This window comes from Salvia splendens, unplaced genomic scaffold, assembly GCF_004379255.2.
Source record: "Salvia splendens isolate huo1 unplaced genomic scaffold, SspV2 ctg790, whole genome shotgun sequence".
Taxonomy (NCBI): Eukaryota; Viridiplantae; Streptophyta; class Magnoliopsida; order Lamiales; family Lamiaceae; genus Salvia; species Salvia splendens.
This window is the reverse complement of record NW_024599467.1, coordinates 3821-22939: the sequence shown is the minus strand read 5'-3', so window position 1 is coordinate 22939 and position 19119 is coordinate 3821. Positions and strand designations below refer to the sequence as shown.

The following is a 19119-nucleotide window of genomic DNA, read 5'->3' as shown; positions in this document are numbered from 1 at the left end:
CTTAATCACATTACTTAATTGAGAAGCACCACTTCCCGGGGGCACTCCTGTAATTTCCCTCCACTCACAACCTTCAAAAACCCTAAACACACCCTTCGCTCGCCGCAACTCACATCCTAAACAAATACGCGATTGAAAATGAAATCGTATGAAATAGCAGAGAATGTAACCGAAGGAGGCAGCGAAATAACCCGCTTAAAGCGCCAAAGCCACGTGGACGCCCTCATTAGGTGATGACGTGTACATATAACCGAAGCCTCCCTATTTATATCACTTCGTTCTCATCCACTTCCCCTCTCTTTCTCTATCTGCAGTTTCTCTCACAGCGCAAAGACAAATAGATACATATACATACAGTTTTCCTCTTCACAGTGGTTCCACCGCGGAAATCCGCACGCGCTTTCGTGCACGCAGCGGCGTGTGTTTCTGCGCGTTTCGAGATCGGAGTCTCGATTGCTTCTCCAGTTGCTGCTATTTCCTCTCTTGGCTCGAGATCCGAGCCAAGGACGGAGGAATTTTGGTCGACTCGCGAGAGGTGAGGGATCACGGAGCCGATTTGAGTTGGTTATTCGATTGGATTAAGCTTCGGATATCCGATTGGAAATGAAATTGTTGATTATCGCGCTTTTGTTTATGTGTTGTTTGTTTTGGATAGGGTTTTGCTGAGGAGAGGGCGAGATGGCTAGCCGCGAGGGGTTTCTGACGGAGCAGCAGAGGGAGATGCTGAAAATAGCGTCTCAGAATGCGGAGGTGATGTCGTCATTGTCTATGGCTTCGTCGCCTAAATCTCCCGGGCCGAAGTCTCCCGGTCAGAACTCGTCTCTGGTGTTCGAGCACAACCATGTCAAGGCGCCTGGAGGAGGACATTCTGCCGCAGGTGGAGGCGTGGCGGTGAGGCACGTGCGCCGTTCGCACTCGGGAAAAGCTGTTAGAGTGAAGAAGGGTATGCATTTATGTTTGTATTCTTTTCAGTGTTTTGAGTTTTCTTGGCGTTTTGTATATTGGTTGGTGATATATTTTGTGAATCGTATGTTTATATTTCTTGGTTAGGTTAGTTAAAGTTTGTTATGTATTGGTGCTCTAAGAAAATGGTGTTTAGTATTCACTATGAACTGGATTAGTTGGTATGAACCAGGCTGGCTATATGCTTTGGGGGGATGTGTTCTCATGTTACAAGGGTATGAATGAGGATTAAAGTAGGCTTTTGGGGGCGCTGAAACTGATGGTTCAGGTCGTGCTTGCTTTATGTTTTTGCCTAAAGTTTTTGTGTCACTAGCTTCTGAATTACCTTAATTTAGATTTTATATGTTATTTCTGTATTTTGTTTGTCATGATCGATATTCTTTTCTTAGTGTTATACTATAATGTAACTGTGGAAAATTGTCAACTGAATGAGGGATGGCATCACAGAGATGTTATGTCTGCTGACTAGTTATCAAGAAATGTTATAGCAATGCTAGATGGTTGACTTCTATCTATAATAATCTATTTGCACATGAAACTGAACCTTGCGTCGGTTGGAAAGGCTGCTCTTAGGTAATAGGTCCTATTTATGGGGCTCAGCTTCATCTTTGTTTTGCAGTTATTTTCAACTTCATTTCAGTTTGATACACATGTTTTCACAAAAGTATGCTATCAAGCCTTGCACTTACTGTTTGTGGCTGTGTGAGGGGCCAGTTAGTATTTCTCATCTACATCACCACCTCCCCTTATGGTTTTATGTCTGTGTGAAGGGCCAGTTAGTATTTCTCATCTACATCACCACCTCCCCTTATGGTTTTATGTCTTGTACCTAATGTCTCGTAAAGATATTTTTCATGTTTGATTCTCCATATCCTTTGAGCCTGAACTCTTATTTTTCTTTGCTTCTTTTGGTTTGTGTATGCTTAACTTGACTGCTTTTGATAATAGATGGTGCTGGTGGTAAAGGAACCTGGGGAAAATTACTTGACACTGATGGTGAGTCTTTCCTTGATAGGAATGATCCCAACTACGACAGTGGGGAGGTAATAATTAATCTGGTGGTTTGTGAATTCTTTGGCTATTTGGATTCTGTTTCTTCTGTTGAACGAAAGTTCGCAGCTTATTTTAACTATACTGGTTTCTTATGACTTGGACAGGAGCCTTATGAGCTTGTTGGATCAACTGTTTCTGATCCCCTGGATGAGTACAAGAAAGCTGTAGTTTCCCTTGTGGAGGAATACTTTAGCACGGGCGATGTTGATGTAGCTGCTTCTGATCTTAGGGAACTCGGATCAAGTGAGTATCATCCGTACTTTATCAAGCGACTAGTTTCCCTGGCTATGGATAGAAATAACAAAGAGAAGGAGATGGCTTCTGTTTTGCTCTCAGCCCTGTATGCTGATGTCATAAATTCAGCCCAAATTAGTCAGGGTTTTTTCATGCTGCTCGAATCTGCTGATGATCTGACTGTGGACATCTTGGATGCTGTTGATGTCATTGCTTTATTCATTGCTAGAGCAGTGGTGGATGATATTCTACCCCAGCTTTCATCACCAAGGCCAGAAGACTGCTCCAGAGAGCTCCAAGGGATTTCAGGTGCTACAAACAGCTGAGAAGAGCTATCTATCAGCTCCACACCATGCGGAGCTTGTTGAAAGACGATGGGGTGGAAGTACTCATTGCACTGCTGATGAGGTGAAGAAAAAGATTGCTGACCTCTTACGAGAATATGTTGAAAGTGGAGATACTTCTGAAGCCTGTAGATGTATTAGACAATTAGGTGTTTCATTTTTCCATCACGAAGTTGTCAAAAGAGCTCTAGTTATAGCTATGGAGAATCAAAGTGCAGAATCTCTCATTCTAAATTTGCTAAAGGAAGCTGCAGAAGAGGGGCTAATAAGTTCAAGCCAGATGGCGAAAGGTTTTAGTCGGTTAGCTGAGAGCCTTGATGATCTCGCCCTTGACATACCTTCTGCCAAGAAAAAGTTTCAGTTCCTTGTTCCCCGTGCCATATCCGAAGGATGGCTTGATGCATCTTTCGTAAAATCTTCAGCTGATGAAGGGGTTGGACCAGATGAAAATGATGAGAAATTGAGGCGCTACAAGAAAGAAGTTGTGTCCATAATTCACGAATACTTCCACTCGGATGACATCCCTGAACTAATCCGGAGTCTGGAGGATCTAGGGATGCCCGAATATAATCCAGTTTTTCTCAAGAAGCTCATCACTCTGGCAATGGACAGGAAGAACAGAGAGAAGGAAATGGCATCTGTTCTGCTCTCGGCACTTCATATCGAGATCTTCACAACAGAAGACATGGTAAGTGGTTTTGTGATGCTGTTGGAGTCAGCAGAGGACACTGCCCTAGACATTATAGATGCATCTAACGAGCTCGCCTTTTTCCTAGCAAGAGCTGTCATAGACGATGTCCTCGCACCGCTGAATTTGGAAGAGATCACCAATTTGCTGCCACCAAAGTGCAGCGGCAGTGAAACTGTGCGCATGGCTAGGTCGCTCATAGCAGCACGCCATGCTGGCGAGAGGATCCTCAGGTGCTGGGGTGGTGGCACGGCTGGGCCGTGGAGGACGCTAAGGACAAGATCCAGAAGCTCCTCGAGGAATATGAGAGTGGTGGGGTTGTGAGCGAGGCTTGCCAGTGCATCCGCGATCTGGGCATGCCTTTCTTCAACCATGAAGTGGTGAAGAAAGCACTAGTCATGGCGATGGAGAAGAAAAATGACAGGATGCTGGAACTGCTTCAAGAATGCTTCGGCGAGGGCCTGATCACCATCAACCAGATGACGAAAGGTTTCAACAGGATCAAAGACAGCCTCGACGATCTGGCTCTTGACATCCCAAATGCCAAGGATAAGTTCACGTTCTACGTGGAACACGCGAAGAAGCATGGTTGGCTCCTTCAGTCGTTCGTTTGATGTGGCGTGGGTTTCTGCTATGCATTTACTTGAGAAGGAACACATATTCTAGCCTTGTTTCTTTCTGCGTGTTGTTGCCCTTTTCATTTCTTCCTTTTTCTGTACTGGATGGATGATGATGTGATGATGCTTGATCCTTCCTGATATCCTACACTTTCTGTGTTATCTTTTCTAATCTTGGTGTAAAAATTTAGGTTTCTCTTTTTTTGCTTTCATGATCAGTTGCACACTTTTTTGCTGCATGTTTGAATTTTTCAGTCATTATAATCTAGATTTGATGGAAATGCACTCCTAATTTATGTGGCTCGTTCCTTTTGGATATGAAGAATTGAAAAGTATATGGTTGTAGATTCATGAATTATGTGTTTAATGTTTACTAGTTTTGAGTTACTTTTTGTAATTCTTTCGAAAGTCATGTTATTTGGCTTAAAATTTAAAAAACAAGTCACATTTATTAGGAGGAAAAGTATCATATACCAATATGTTTTCTGTGTGAAAAATATTTTCTCCGTACTAATTTAAGTGAAGCATTTGTTCTGTTTGATATGAAATTTATGTAATACTATTGTTTTGTAAATTAAATTGTAGAATAGAATATAAAGTACTAGAAAGTAAAAATGATACATGATATTTAAGTTTTAGAAAATATATTGAAACGTCTAAAAAAATGAGTTATTTCTTTATAATCGAAGGAGTAGTTATATTTTGGTTTTGTCGACTAAAACTAGTTCATACTCATATGGTTCAAGTATGAATGATTTTAGGTTTGGAATTTAGATGGAGTTTATTATGAAATTGGAAAGGGAAAATATACTTACTTTCTTTGAAATGTTAGATTATGTACGTACATACTATATTCATTTATCTAAGAGTCAATGATTGATGTATGTAATTATCAGATAAGATTATGATTAGTGTTTTGACTACTTTGCCCTGCACAGACCACTCAATTTTTGTTGTGAGGCTATCCACAATGGCGCCTAGCGCACCGCCTAGCCGAGCGCCGGCGCTAGGCGAACCATTGCAGCTTCCGAAAACCGCCGAGCGGTTTTTCGGAATTAAAAATCGCCTAGCGCTAGGCGGTCGACGGGCGCTGGGTGATCCGCTCGGCGCCATTACAGCGTCGGGATCGCCCAGCGCATCGCCCAGCGGTTTTTTTTTTTTTAAATTTTTGTGGACACTATATATACGCGATTTGCCAAACGGAAGCTCATATTCGACTTCAAAAGGATTTAATTGAAGAGTATGGGCGCGGAGGACTGCTCGGAGTTAGTTTTTTTATTTATGTAATTTTGTAAAATGTACTTTTTTTAATGTAATTTTTATTATTAATGTACTTTTTTAAAATTTTAGTACTTTTTTAAATTTATTGTACTTTTTTAATTTATTGTACTTTTTTAAAATTAAAATAGTATTATTAATGTTTCCCGTATATGTCTCGTAAATTAAATTCCGTATATTGTGTTATTAGTGATGTGGCTATTGATGTGGCTGAGCTATTTATGATATGGCTAGGCTATGGCTGGGCTATTTATGATGTGGTTGGAGGATTTTTAGTATTGATGATGTGGCAAGAAGAGTTTGTGGCTGAGCTATGGCTGGGCTATTGCTGGGTTATTACCACGGTGGATACCCTGATGAACGTGGAAGAAGCATCTTGATTATTTGACTGAAATGGGCAAAAGTAGAAAAAAGTGGATAAACAAAATTAAATTTAAAGAAAAATGCAAAGGGTCTAAACTGCCCTTCCCCCAAACCAGTGGCGGATCCAGGATCCGGAAATGGAGGGGGCGGAATATATAATATTAGCTTGGTTTAGTGCGGACATGACTATTTTTTTGGTTATTCGGGGCGACTCCGGAGGCAAACGGAGGGGGCGGACATGGTAAAATTACATCCCGATAAGGGAAAAATAGTCGCACGGAGGGGGCGACCGCCCCCTCCTGCCCCCCCCAGATCCGCCACTGCCCCAAACCGAAACCTATTTCTTCCCTCCGTCAACAAATTTTGCAGCTGTCTCCAAATTTCCGAACACCTCCTCAACAATGTCTCGCCCCAGCCCTCCGGCCGGCGCCCTTGCTTCCTTCGCTGAAACTCTCGCTGCCGATGCCTCCATGAAACCGCCGCCGCAGAGACCGATTGTGTTGGCTGACCTCAACGTTGACCCTCCGGACTCCGAAAACTATGCTTTCGCTTCTTCCTCTTCGCCTTCACTTCCTATTTCAAGGTCTCAATTTAGCGCTTCTGAAGTTTTTCAACGCTTCTTCAATTTCCAAATTCAGCTGCGTGTGTGTACGTACGATTGAGCTGTGCTGCGCTCGAATTATATATTGAGATAGCTGTTTTAGGTTTGAATTTAGGTTATGTGTTTCGGAGTTGCGATCTCATTGTGTCGATCTTTCTGTTATTTCGCTTTTTTGAGTTTTGATGCATTGCTGACGTAAATTCGTTCAAGTGTCAGTTAATTGGGATAATGATTGGTAGAGTTAGTTACAATGAGAAGATTGGGAAAGGTGGCTTTGTGTTGTCTCTTCGTCTTTAATTTTGGCTCCTGACGGGTTGTATTTTGACTCTTCTTGTTGAGTTTTTGTTTACGAGGTCTTATGTTACGGTATGACTGGAAATGGGGATCTGGCTTGAATGTTGTATGCTTTGTCATAACTTGAGTACGGTTCATGACTTTGCTATATTCTGATCCAGTGTGATCTGATTAGTGATGTGTGCCTTTGGATTGTTCTGCTATTCCAAGAGATTCTAGAAGCATTTACTGATATTATGTGGAATGGTGACCGGTGAACGGTAAACTTGGGTGTATCTTATGAAAAGTGCTTGTTGTCTCTGATTACCTGAAGTGTGTGCTTTAAGAATGTTTGTATAGTATGCTCTTTGAAGTTGTGTGAGTGTTTACTATTATCTTGTGTCTAAGGCTCTGTCAGTGATAAAACGAAAGAAGTAAGAGCACAAAGAGGTAAGAGCACAGTTTTATGATTTTGGCCTAAGTTGTCAACTCAAATAAAAGAATACGTAGTACATCATAGCATCAACGTTTTGCAGTTTTTCGAATTTCTACTGACGGTTCTTTTGGTTTCTAGGATAGCTCTTGATGAGACGATTGTAGAAAAACCAGCCTTTATGGCCAAAGATGCTGACGCTTTGGACATGGAAACTTCCTCGTTGAAGAAAGTCGGGAGGAGCCGCACGAAGAATATTAAGGTGGAGTTCCTTCCAGATTCCGTTGGAGCAGACACAGATGCTGACCAAAGTGGTCAAGGGGTCACTACCCGTGAGGAAAAAGTTAGCAGCCTTAAGACTGTAAGTTCTTTCCTCATTCTCTTCCTCATCTCTTTAGAAGCTCATATATCTTGTTTCTCTTCCTCATCTCTTTAGAAGCTCATATATCTTGTTTAGATGTCTTGGAATAAGTGTCTGTGTTCCTATTAATATCTTTTCTGTAGTCTATTAGATTGAGTTCCTATTACTGCTATTAATTGTCAACCACTGCATAAAAGACATAGATTGCAAGATACAAAAGGAGCTGGACTACATTGAGGACTACTCAAAACTGTTATGTATCACATTTAAGATGACTCGGGTTTTGTTGATAAAATATACATGCAGCATCGTTAATGAGTTCACAATGTCCCTCATCTCATCTTTAAAAAATAGCATAAGACAAGAGACTTCACGGCTTGGTTTGGCCTTTTCCACTTATGAAATTCTTTTAACGAAGTAGAAGGGCTCTTTCATGACTATGCCAGTTTCACTTAGATGCATCTTGATAAGCTTATAAGTTTTCAGGGTTTGGTACATGTTGCTCGGAAGATGACAAAGAATATGCATGCTCATTTCATACTTGGCTTGATGTATCAAAGGATGGGCCAACCTCAAAAGGTACGGATTTGGGAGCATTGGGCATGTCCACTTGTCCGATTGATTGTATCTATTTTATATCCACTTCAATGACTATCACAGGCTATTTTGGCTTACGAAAAAGCCGTGGAGATATTACTTCGTTCTGAAGAAGAAATTGATAGACCAGAGTTGCTTTCTGTGGTGCAGCTTCACCATGCTCAGGTGAATAAAGTTTCATTTGATGAATATACAATAAGCATCATATAGTATTATTATTCCTGTCACGAAATAACTTTGGTTTGACTTCACATTACATCTTGAGATTTTCTTGGAATGTATTCTTCTGCCTTTTGGAGGATATGTAACAACATATTACAAGATTGCAAATTTTGTTCAAATTGTCACCTTCTTTGACTACTTTTCTCTTTGCTGATACTTGTTTATTTCCTTGTTGCATGCACAGTGTATACTTCTAGAAAGCCTGGAGAATTCTAGTTCAGATGAAGAACTTGAACCTCACGAACTTGATGAAATCTGTTCCAAACTGAGGGAGTCCATTGAATCAGATGTTAGGCAGGCATCTGTCTGGAACACGTTAGGTTTAATTCTTCTTAGAACTGGTCGCTTGCAGGTGCAATTTGTGATAAACTGTTTGTCAAATGGGATGTGTATTTCAACATAATGGCATTGTATATCTAACATGACTTGTGGTCTTCCTAGAGTGCTATATCTGTATTTTCTTCTTTGTTGGAGATTGTCCCTGACTACTTGGATGGGCTTGGAAACCTTGGAATTGCATATCTTCAAGGGTAAGAAGGAATTTATCGAGATATTCTGTTATCTTTGGTGTATATTACAAATATGCAATATACCAATACTTTATGGTATATTAGTATAGTTGTTTTGCTACTTCTTTCCGTCATCTCCAAAGTCAACAGGGGTCATGTGTGCACATGAATTTTTCCAATTTGCTGATACATATTTTGTTGCATTGTGTGCTGCAGTGGAGATTTGGAACTTTCAGAGAAGTATCTCCAGGATTTGATTTTAAAGGATCAAAATCATCCTGCAGCTTTGGTGAATTATGCTGCCCTCCTTCTAATTAAATATGGTTCAGTTATTGCAGGTATCACTTTAAATTTCAACTTAAATCAGCACTTTTATATCACAACCTTGACTTAAAAGAAATATTAATTATTCCTTCTGCTATGTATAGGTGCTGGGGCTAATGCTGATGCCCAAACTTCTATGGATCATGTTTCAGCAGTCTGCATTGCTAAGGATTGTTTATTAGCAGGGGCAAAATCTGACCCCAGAGCAGCTCATATTTGGACTAATCTGGCCAATGCGTATAATTTGATTGGAGATCATAGAACTTCTGGAAAGTGCTTAGAAAAGGTACTTTTAGCTCATTGCATTTTTGAACAGAATCTTTAGAACTTTCATATTTTACAGCAGCCTTCTGCAGAAAAAAGATACCATTGTTTGGTTTCTCATAGGTAGGAATATTCGATAATGGAGGATTTAGTGTCTTCTCTTCTCCAGATGTTTTGATTAGTGCATTATGGAGAATATTCAGTAAAGCTATTTGAACTTATTTTAACAATCCTACACATACTATGGCTGTCCTTCTTACTCTAGGCCGGAAAACTGGATCCAAATTGTTTGGCCACACGATATGCTGTTGGAGTTCACCGAATCAGAGATGCTGAAAGATCCCAAAATCCTAATGAACAGCTTACTTGGGCAGGAAATGAGATGGCTTCAGATAAGAGAAGGAGATCCGGTCCATATTGAACCTCCAATAGCATGGGCAGGTCTTGCTCTTGTCCACAAGGCTCAGCATGAGATTGCATCAAGTTTTGAAATTGATCCTAAGGAATTGTTGGAAGTTAAAGATCGTGCCATGAGCAGTCTAAAACAGGTTGTTATTCGCACCCTTACTCATTGGTGGTTTTAATGTCTCAAATCTCAATATGAATGTGATATTAGAACTTTAGAAGATTGAATGAATAGTTCACTTCTCTTTCCTCTTGTTGATTAATGAATGAAAGTGGTTTATGAAATTTAGGTTTGCGTGGGCCACTAAAGAAGGAATACAATGCTAATATCTATTTTCATGTCCTGACATCAGGCTATAGGAGAAGACCCCGACGATGCATTACAGTGGAACCAAATTGGGCTTCATTGTCTTTGTACACAGCAGCTTAAAATGTCTCAGACGTACTTCAAGTCTGCAGTCACTCGTCTTAATGACTGTGTCTATACATGGTCAAATCTTGGTAATCATGACTTCTGGCTTTTGCCTCCGTAGAATGCTGCTTGTAGTCAATTAATTCTTCCTTGCTTCATATCAGGCATTTCTCTTCAGCTTCTTGGGGAATCTACCCATGCTGAAGAAGTGTATAAGCACTCCTCTATCATTAGCTACATCTCAACAAGCGCCTGCTATATTTTCCAACCTCGGGAACTTTGTCGCCAGATGAGAAAATATGAAAGCGCAAAAGCAATGTTCAGCAAGGCTCTTGAACTGCGGCCTGGTTATGCTCCTGCCTATAATAATCTCGGTCTCGTGTTCATAGCTGAGGTCAATTAGAAGAAGCTAAGTTCTGCTTCAACAAGGCTACTGAATCAGATCCATTTTTGGATGCTGCTAAATCTAACATGATTAAGGTGGCTACCGTATAGAAAGGATGTGAGCTTGCATTCAGCCTGATATTCGATTAGGTAATGTACTATCAATCCATTTCCAGCTATCGTATATAAAGCTTGGCATCAATATACTGCAACGACACAACGCTTGAATTATAAATAAATCTACAAAATTCTGTTCTGAACTCCTCTGAATAGAGCTTCTCTGGATGCAGGTGATATGGAGTCGGAGATCCTCAGAGATGACCAGCAACTCGGGAAGTACAGACCCTTTTTGTTTGTGCACATCAACTATGTGCCTTTATCTCAACTTCATTGAGTCAGTTGATCATTTATGCGACTGTACGCAAATCACTGTTCACGGCAGCTTTAAATGGGTTAGCTACTGGCCGTTCTATCTTCTGCAATATTTGCATCGCTTTCCGTCTGGATATGTTCCGGTCTGTGTTGTTGGTCTATTCAGATGGTCCAATTGGCTGTCCAACTTCAAGTTCATGCCCTATCTTACTCTGCATTCACTGCTTCTGGAATGATGAAATGGAAGTGTTACTCAGGAATATCATTGACACGAAGAGAATCAGACTACTGTCGGGGGAACACTGTTTCATGCAGCGACGGAGCCAGCTTAGGCCAAGCCAGTGGGGTGCTGGACCGGTGCTGGACCACAACGGAGTGAGGTGAGGTCCGGCAGAGAAGAAATGGAGCTTACGGAAGTTTCTGTCATTATGGATCTGATGAAGAAGAAAGAGAAGCAATAATAACATCTTTACATTTTTTAAATGTGAAAGTGATGTGTATTCTAGATAATCAAGGTAGAAACTTGTTAAATTCATGTTAATATTAATTCTTTATTTTCTATAAATAATCTTACTTTATTGTTTTTTGTATAGATTTACTGTTTTAGACTTAAATAATTGTAGTGTTAAATCAACATATTTACTTCTATATTATGATGGTTTATACTCCCTACATCCGCCATCAGAAGTCATATTTCTTAGCGGCATGAGTTTTAAAAATGCTAAGAAAAGTGGGTGAAAAAAATTAGTGATATATGGATTCCATTTGTTTATATTAATTTTAAATGAAATTTAAGTGGAATGAGTTAGTGGAATGTGTGATCCTAGTATCATTTATAGTAAAAGTGCATCGGGACTCTTATTCGAGGACATACTAAAATGAAAAAAACATTACTCCTATTCACGAAGGGAGATAATTAGGCCCACAAATATTTTATTCAAATATAAATTGATCTATTGATTATTTGATATTAACTTAATGGAGTAGTTAATAGACCACTAACTTAATTATAAATAAAGGTATAAGCCTAAGTTTCAATAGGTAACTTAATAGTTCTTACTCTTCTACTTTTTTTAATTCTTATTGGTAGAATTATTATCTCCATCAATGAATTTTTTGTTTAGCATTTATGGAATTAATATCAAATTATGAATCAAATATGTAAACCATATATTCCTTATGACCAAATAGTCTCTAGGTATGTAATTTGTGGAAACTCTTCACCGAAACAAAGAACCTCTAGTTGCATCCCGAACGTTAATGTGTTTTGTAAAACTATTCTCAACTATACATTTGATAGTCCAATAACTTTGATACGAACCTCTATTATTATTATTTAGTTTAGATATTATAGGATTTGATATCTTTTTCTATATCTTTATTTCTTGTTCATTAGTCAGTAGCATTATAAATAGGATAGACTGTTATCTTTTTATTCATTCAATCAATTAATAAAATCATTATCGTTTGCCCACTTGTGGAGTATCAAGCATCCAAAATATCTATCGCTGCCGACAAGATTTCATTCTTGTGCCCAGCTCTATCTCCGGAGATCACCGCCGACCCAAGACTTGGCGCCGGATTAATCACGGATTTAACTCGCAACGCTGCCGACGGAGACTCCTCCGCTCCAGCCCTATCGTTTGTCCGCCGACCTTAAACGAGGGCGCCGGAATTGTGTGTTATAGTTGTGAATTCGGACGGAATTCACCGTTAGGAGCAGGAGGCTCTTAACAACTGGTGCTTTCATTGAGAGCTGACCCTCCCACCATCTCGAACCGAAGCTATACCGCTGCCCGACGGAAACCATTCCGCGCACAGCAACTGCTTTGGTTGTCGAGTCCCGCCTGTCCGCCGGACAACTCTACTTCTGCAACGCCCGACGGGAAGGATTCCCGCGTGCCGCATTGAAGTCAGACGATATCATCCACCACAGCCACGCCTCAATCCATCAACATGTCATATGCATACACCGACCCCCACCATTTGTCACGCAGCTACACCGAAGTTGGGCGTCGTGCAAAATACCACCGGGATACGCAACCGCCTCACCAAATGGAGTCGGTCCAGATCCGCCACCCTACCTGTTGGGATCCTCCCGGTAACCGATCACTCAAGGATTTCGATCCCTATGACCCTCCACCGACGCGACCACCCTCTTGTTGGGAACCACCGCCTCACCGGACATCGCAGGGGTACTCGGATTATGATCAACCACCGCCGCGTCCACCTAGTTGCTGGGATCCGCCCAGACATCGAACCAATCGCCGTTGTCCACTACTGCCCGTGCGTCGTTCTACCTGCGAGGAACAACCATCCTGTTTGGAACCGGACAAGTCACATCCCTATCAGCCTGATAGAAGCCCGTACGTGAGCCGCCAGCCTCGGCGCCACCATCTGCCATCATACCAGCCACCACCCAATCAACCTACCGACCCCCTGGATTGGCAACATCCAAACCAACCCCGCCGCAGCTACCACCCGTCTGGAGAGCCACAGCAGTTCAACCAATCTCCGAGTCACCACACAACGATGCTGCCTGCAGCTGCCCGGACCCGATCCGGCTCTGTGAACCTGCCTCAAAAGTCCAGACAGTTTAGGGATTCGAGGCAACAACGTGGTCTCCCCAATAATCCCGAACTCATGGTTCGATCACTCACACCTGTCCAACAAGCGGCCTTAGACGATTACAACGAGAAATTACGGATTTATAGAATGGAGCAAGCCGCTCTTCTCGCCCACGTGAATGCATTGTTTGAGGAGAATATTGATGACAATAATCTAGTTGAGGATGTTCCCAACAATGCCACTAACAATGGGGGCGCTAATCTTGATTTTCCAAACGACGAGGCCATGAAATAGATCGTCAAGACCGACAATACGCCGCTGCAAGTGCTTGTCGGGGCATATGATGAGAAGATTGGTGAAGAAGAGGAGCTTGGTGATTTCGAGGACTCCATATTAGAGACAACAGCAAATAAGATCGGGGATCGTGTTGCTGTCAGTTCGGATATATGATCTGTATCAAACGTTGCCATTAGATTGCCTAGTGAGAAACGAGTAAGGAAAAAGGAGGAAGAAGAATCGTTAGACAAAGATGAGGGGGACGATTCTACTAACGAAGGGAAGAATGTCGTCGACTCATCCAATGTTGTTCGAGGGCCATCCAAAAATGATGTTTGGAATTCTTGGGGTGAAAATGAAGGTGCGATGTTGAGAAAACTTTCCAAAGATTCACTGACTGTTGATGAAAGGAAATTTACATTTGATTCGGTGTTTGATGACAAGAGTGGTGATCTTCTTGATCCAACATAGTGGGAGTTCGAGATAAAGGGTGTGGTACGAAATGGATCTGCATTGGCTCGAATACAGCGATCGTGCATATTTACATTTGATTCCGGAGGAGATAAATCGCCGAAGCTTCTGCTTTCAACTCTCCTTTTTGCTTCGTGGTTCCCACCTTGAGGACAAGGTGGATTTTAACCGTGGGGGAGTTGATACGAACCTCTATTATTATTATTTAGTTTAGATATTATAGGGATTTAGCATATCTTTTTCTATATCTTTATTTTCTTGTTCATTAAGTCAGTAGCATTATAAATAGGATAGACTGTTACTCCCTCCGTCCCTGAAAATTTGTCCCAACTTTCCATTTTCGGCCGTCCCCCAAAATTTGTCTCATTTCACTTTTACCATTTTTGGTAGTGGGCCCCATATTCCACTAACCCATTCCTACTCACATTTTATTATAAAACTAATATATAAAAGTAGGTCCCACAATCCACTAACTTTTTCAACTCACTTTTCATTATATTTCTTAAAACCCGTGCCCGGTCAAACCGGGACGAATTTTGGGGGACGGAGGGAGTATCTTTTTTATTCATTCAATCAATTAATAAAATCATTATCGTTTGCCCACTTGTGGAGTATCAAGCATCCAAAATTATCTATCGCTGCCGACAAGATTCATTCTTGTGCCCAGCTCTATCTCCGGAGATCACCGCCGACCCAAGACTTGGGCGCCGGATTAATCACAGATTTAAACTCGCAACGCTGCCGACGGAGACTCCTCCGCGCCAGCCCTATCGTTTGTCCGCCGACCCTTAAACGAGGGCGCCGGAATTGTGGTGTTATAGTTGTGAATTCGGACGGAATTCACCGTTAGGAGCAGGAGGCTCTTAACAAACTTGCATTTCATTTGATTGTTGAATGGATAAAATTTAAAGAAATAAAGAACAAACAATGACTATTATATTACAATGATTTTGTCTTGAATTTAGTAGATGGGATTAATTTTGATTGCTGAAATATGAAGTTATTGTTTTATTTGAGAAGTCAATGTTCTAATTTCTAAAGTTTATGGATCCAACATTTGGTTAGATGACCTGATAAAGGACATTCTATTTCATCTTAACTGCAATTGACCATAAATAAACTAAATTCAATGCAACAAATATGCCTCCCCCAGTTGCTTACTATGGACACTATTTAAAAATAAATTACTGTGGTCGTGTGATTAATATACATGCAAATTGTATGTTTCATCCGCTAAATAGTCAATGTATTAATTTAAGGCTAATTTCAATTTTATTCAAAACTTTTGTGAGAAATTTCAAATAGTAGTGTCTAGTAACTATCTACTAATATTACTAGCAAAACATAATATTGAAACGTTTAAATTGATATAGTAATAAAGTGCATGAAAAAATTAATTATTCACCCGAAACCAAACCCACCAAAGAAAAATAGTAGGAGTACTAGAATTTAATTGAAGAAAATATGCATTGAAAGAGATGGAGAGTTGTGTATATAGATAGCTGGATGCAATAAAATCATGTTGGTATGCATGTGAAGACTTTCTTAATCTTGGAATAATTATTGTGTTTGCTCTATGATTCAACCTTATTATTTTTAGCCTTTTTATTAATGATTTGTTTAGTTTGCTTCCATGTGGAAACGACTAGAAATAATTCAAAATCATCAACCCATTGACTAACATTGTTTTTTTATTCTTATAATTTAGCTACTTTTGATAATTAATTGTATTTATTTTTAATGCTCGTAAAATTTAAAATATTCTTTTAATGAAACTTAAATTATAAAATTAGCTAACATCTTAAAATATCTCAAAATTCTCATCCATCTTAATAAATATAGAATGAGCTTATATTAAATTTATCTTCTAAACTAATCCCCATTGAGGCAATGACAAACGGCACCATAATATAGTAAAGTACTCCCTTATATGCTAAAGCTAGATTCATTTAATATAGTATAAAAATATTTCAATCGAGCTTCTTTGAAAGTCCAGAAGCTTGTAAATAATAATCCATCACTATACAACAACAATAATACAATAATTATAATAAATAATAATAATAATAATAATAATAATAATAATAATAATAATAATAATAATAATATAATAATAATAATAATATAATAATAATAATAATAATAATAATAATATGCAATTACTACTTAATTGGGCCCATTCCACCACTTTCTTAATTGCCCCTTTCTTATAGTATAAATTTATTTTAAAAATTGTGAAATAAATAATACTCCTATTACACCACTATACTACTAAATACACCACTATTTCATTTTCCTCACGCAATTGCTTTAATTGGGCCAATTTCCTCCACTTTCTCTCTTTTCCCCTCTTTATATAATTATCTTTTTTAATAATTAATTTAGACCATCCACAATAACCGCCCATCGACCGCCCAGCCGAGCGCCGGCGCTGGGCGGTCTATTGCAGCCGCCCAGCCGCTGACTGGAGAGAGAAACCGCGCAGCGCTGGGCGGTGGCGTGGCGCTGGGCGGTCGGCTGGGCGGTCCTTTCGGCGCGAAAATTAATTTTTTTTTTCCGAAACACTATATATACGCGCTTTGCTCGTCATTTTTATTCGCACCACTTGTTTTAACGAGTACTCTCTCTATCTTTCTTTCACTCTTTTTTATTAATGTATTTTTTTAAATTAATGTACTTTTTTTAAATTATTGTACTTTTTAAATTTTAATAGTATTATTAAACTTTTCCTGTATATGTCTCGTAAATTAAATTTCGTATATTGTGTGATTGTTAATTATGTCATTTTATATAATTGTTATTAGTGATATGGCTATTGATGTGGCTGGGCTATTTATGATGTGGCTAGGCTATGACTGGGCTATTTATGATGTGGCAGGAGGATTTTTAGTGATGATGTGGCAGTGGCTGGGCTATGGCTGGGCTATTCCTATTGTGGATGGCCTTAGTAGTAGCTCTTTCATGAACTAAAAATAATTTACATGCTTCTTTTCCATTTCTATACAATCCTCTCTCTCTCACACACACTCTTCTCTCTCACTGAGAGAACAAAATACAGAGAATCACACAGAGACACGCAAAACACACACAAAAACACAGATGGTTTTCCATTAAAACGTGTATTTCAAATCGAAAATTCTCATTTTTCAATTGAGAGAGCTTCATGTACAATCACAAACCCTAACCAAAATTCGAAAAATCCCCAAATCACTCATGCAGGCATGAAAACCGATCTCCAAAAACTCACCTTCATCATCCTCAAACCCTTCATCCTCTTCATCATCCTCTCCCTTTCCATCTTCGCCTTCCTCTCCATCCAAGCCACCACCCGCCGCCCCCCTCCCGCCCCCGACTCCACCGCCCTCCCCTCCGACCTTAAGATCCGCCCCGGCTACTCCTCCTACGACTCCTACCTCCAGCGCAGCTCAACAAAACCCTCAACCCCAAGCTCCGCCACATCTGGACCACCGCGATTGGGACCGCAAGGTCTCCAAATTCGCCCAATTCTTCTCCGATCTCCAGCGCCGCGACCTAATTTCAAACTCCTCCAGATCTCTCTGCATCGGCGCTCGCGTCGGCCAGGAGGTCGCTGCGCTGCGGCGGATCGGTGTTGAGAATTCGGTCGGGATCGATCTCGTGCCCTACCCTCCCCTCGTGATTAAAGGCGATTTCCACCACCAGCCGTTCGTCGACGGCAGCTTCGATTTCGAATTCTCCAATGTTTTCGATCACGCGCTCTACCCGTGGCAATTCGTCGGCGAGATCGAGCGCACTCTGGCGCGCGGCGGCGTGTGTGCTTCACGTGCTGCTCTCGCGGCGGGCGGATAAGTACTCTGCGAATGATCTGTTCAGCGTGAAGCCGTTGGAGGAGATGTTTAAGAAATCGGAGCTGATTGAGGTGAGAAGCATTGATGGATTTGGATTGGATACAGAGGTTGTGTTTAGGAAGATTAGGAATTGATTTCGATTGAAACTGTTTTTGATTTTTGATTATTTTTTTGTGATTACGAAGTTTATGCTCTTCGATTCTTTCAAATTTTTTACATAGTGTTCAAAGATTATTGTATCAAATCAATCAAAAGGTGGAATTCTAATGCTAAAAGAAGATTCTTCTTGCTCTTGTTCTTGTTCTTGTTCACATTATTTTTCTTTTTTTTTTTAAATAAAAAACTTCAGTTTGAAGAATGAAGCTTAGGAATAGCTTACTGATATAAACCAAAAATTAATAGTGTATCTAAATACTTTAATTTGGAGATGAAGTTAGATTATCAGTTCAACTGTTTTATTTATAAGTAGTACTAGTATATTGGTTGTTCAATTTATGCAACTACATTATTTATTGCTGCTTGAAAAAATGAAAATTTTGTATGGTTGAAGATAAAAAAAAATAATTTATATAATCACTCAAAACAAGTATTTTTATCTAGTATAATTGGGATGATATATCAAGATGGGATGAATTTGGAGTGGTGTGACAACTAATGTCACAAGGAATTTGGCTGATTCGAAAAGTCATGAGAAATCGATGTGTTTGTGAATATTAAATTAGAATTTATGAAGAAGAGAATATCAAAATTAACTCCTCTATTGGACCCACTGTCACGGGAGAGATTGGATTGTATTCTTTTGCTTTTGGAAAAAGGGACAAGATTTCTACTGCTCCCTCCGTTTCATATTAATAGAACTATTTTGGTATGTTCCATCGTAATAGAGTCATTTCCCTTTTTAGTAAAAGTCAATACAATTTTCCACATCTACTTTAGTCTCTCTTCATCTCTATACCTTTTTCATTTTCCACTTTATTCTCTCTTTACTTAACGCACCTAACATAATTTTTCTTAATCTCCGTGCCGAAAAGAAACGCATTCATTGCTATGGAACGGAGGGAGTATAAATGAATAATTGAGTAGAATATTAGGCAAAATAAATTCGGCCCACATATTTAAATTTTCTGGTTTTTATATATGTTTTGTCGTCACACTTTCTTGGAAAATGGTTGTATTATTTGTTGTCTACATCTAAAAATACACGTACAACGGTTAGGTTGCAAAAATGCTTTAATAATAGGTCAATAATCATAAAAACAATATCGTAGTAGCATATTACA

General features: G+C 39.8%; 3 pseudogenes; all 3 read left to right on the top strand.

The window, feature by feature from the left end:
* The first annotated feature begins 205 nt into the window (after positions 1-205).
* On the top strand, positions 206-4111 carry LOC121791369 (annotated as a pseudogene).
* Positions 4112-5853: 1742 nt separating this feature from the next.
* On the top strand, positions 5854-10427 carry LOC121791368 (annotated as a pseudogene).
* Positions 10428-17021: 6594 nt separating this feature from the next.
* LOC121791364 lies at positions 17022-18130 on the top strand (annotated as a pseudogene).
* The last annotated feature ends 989 nt before the right edge of the window (positions 18131-19119 follow it).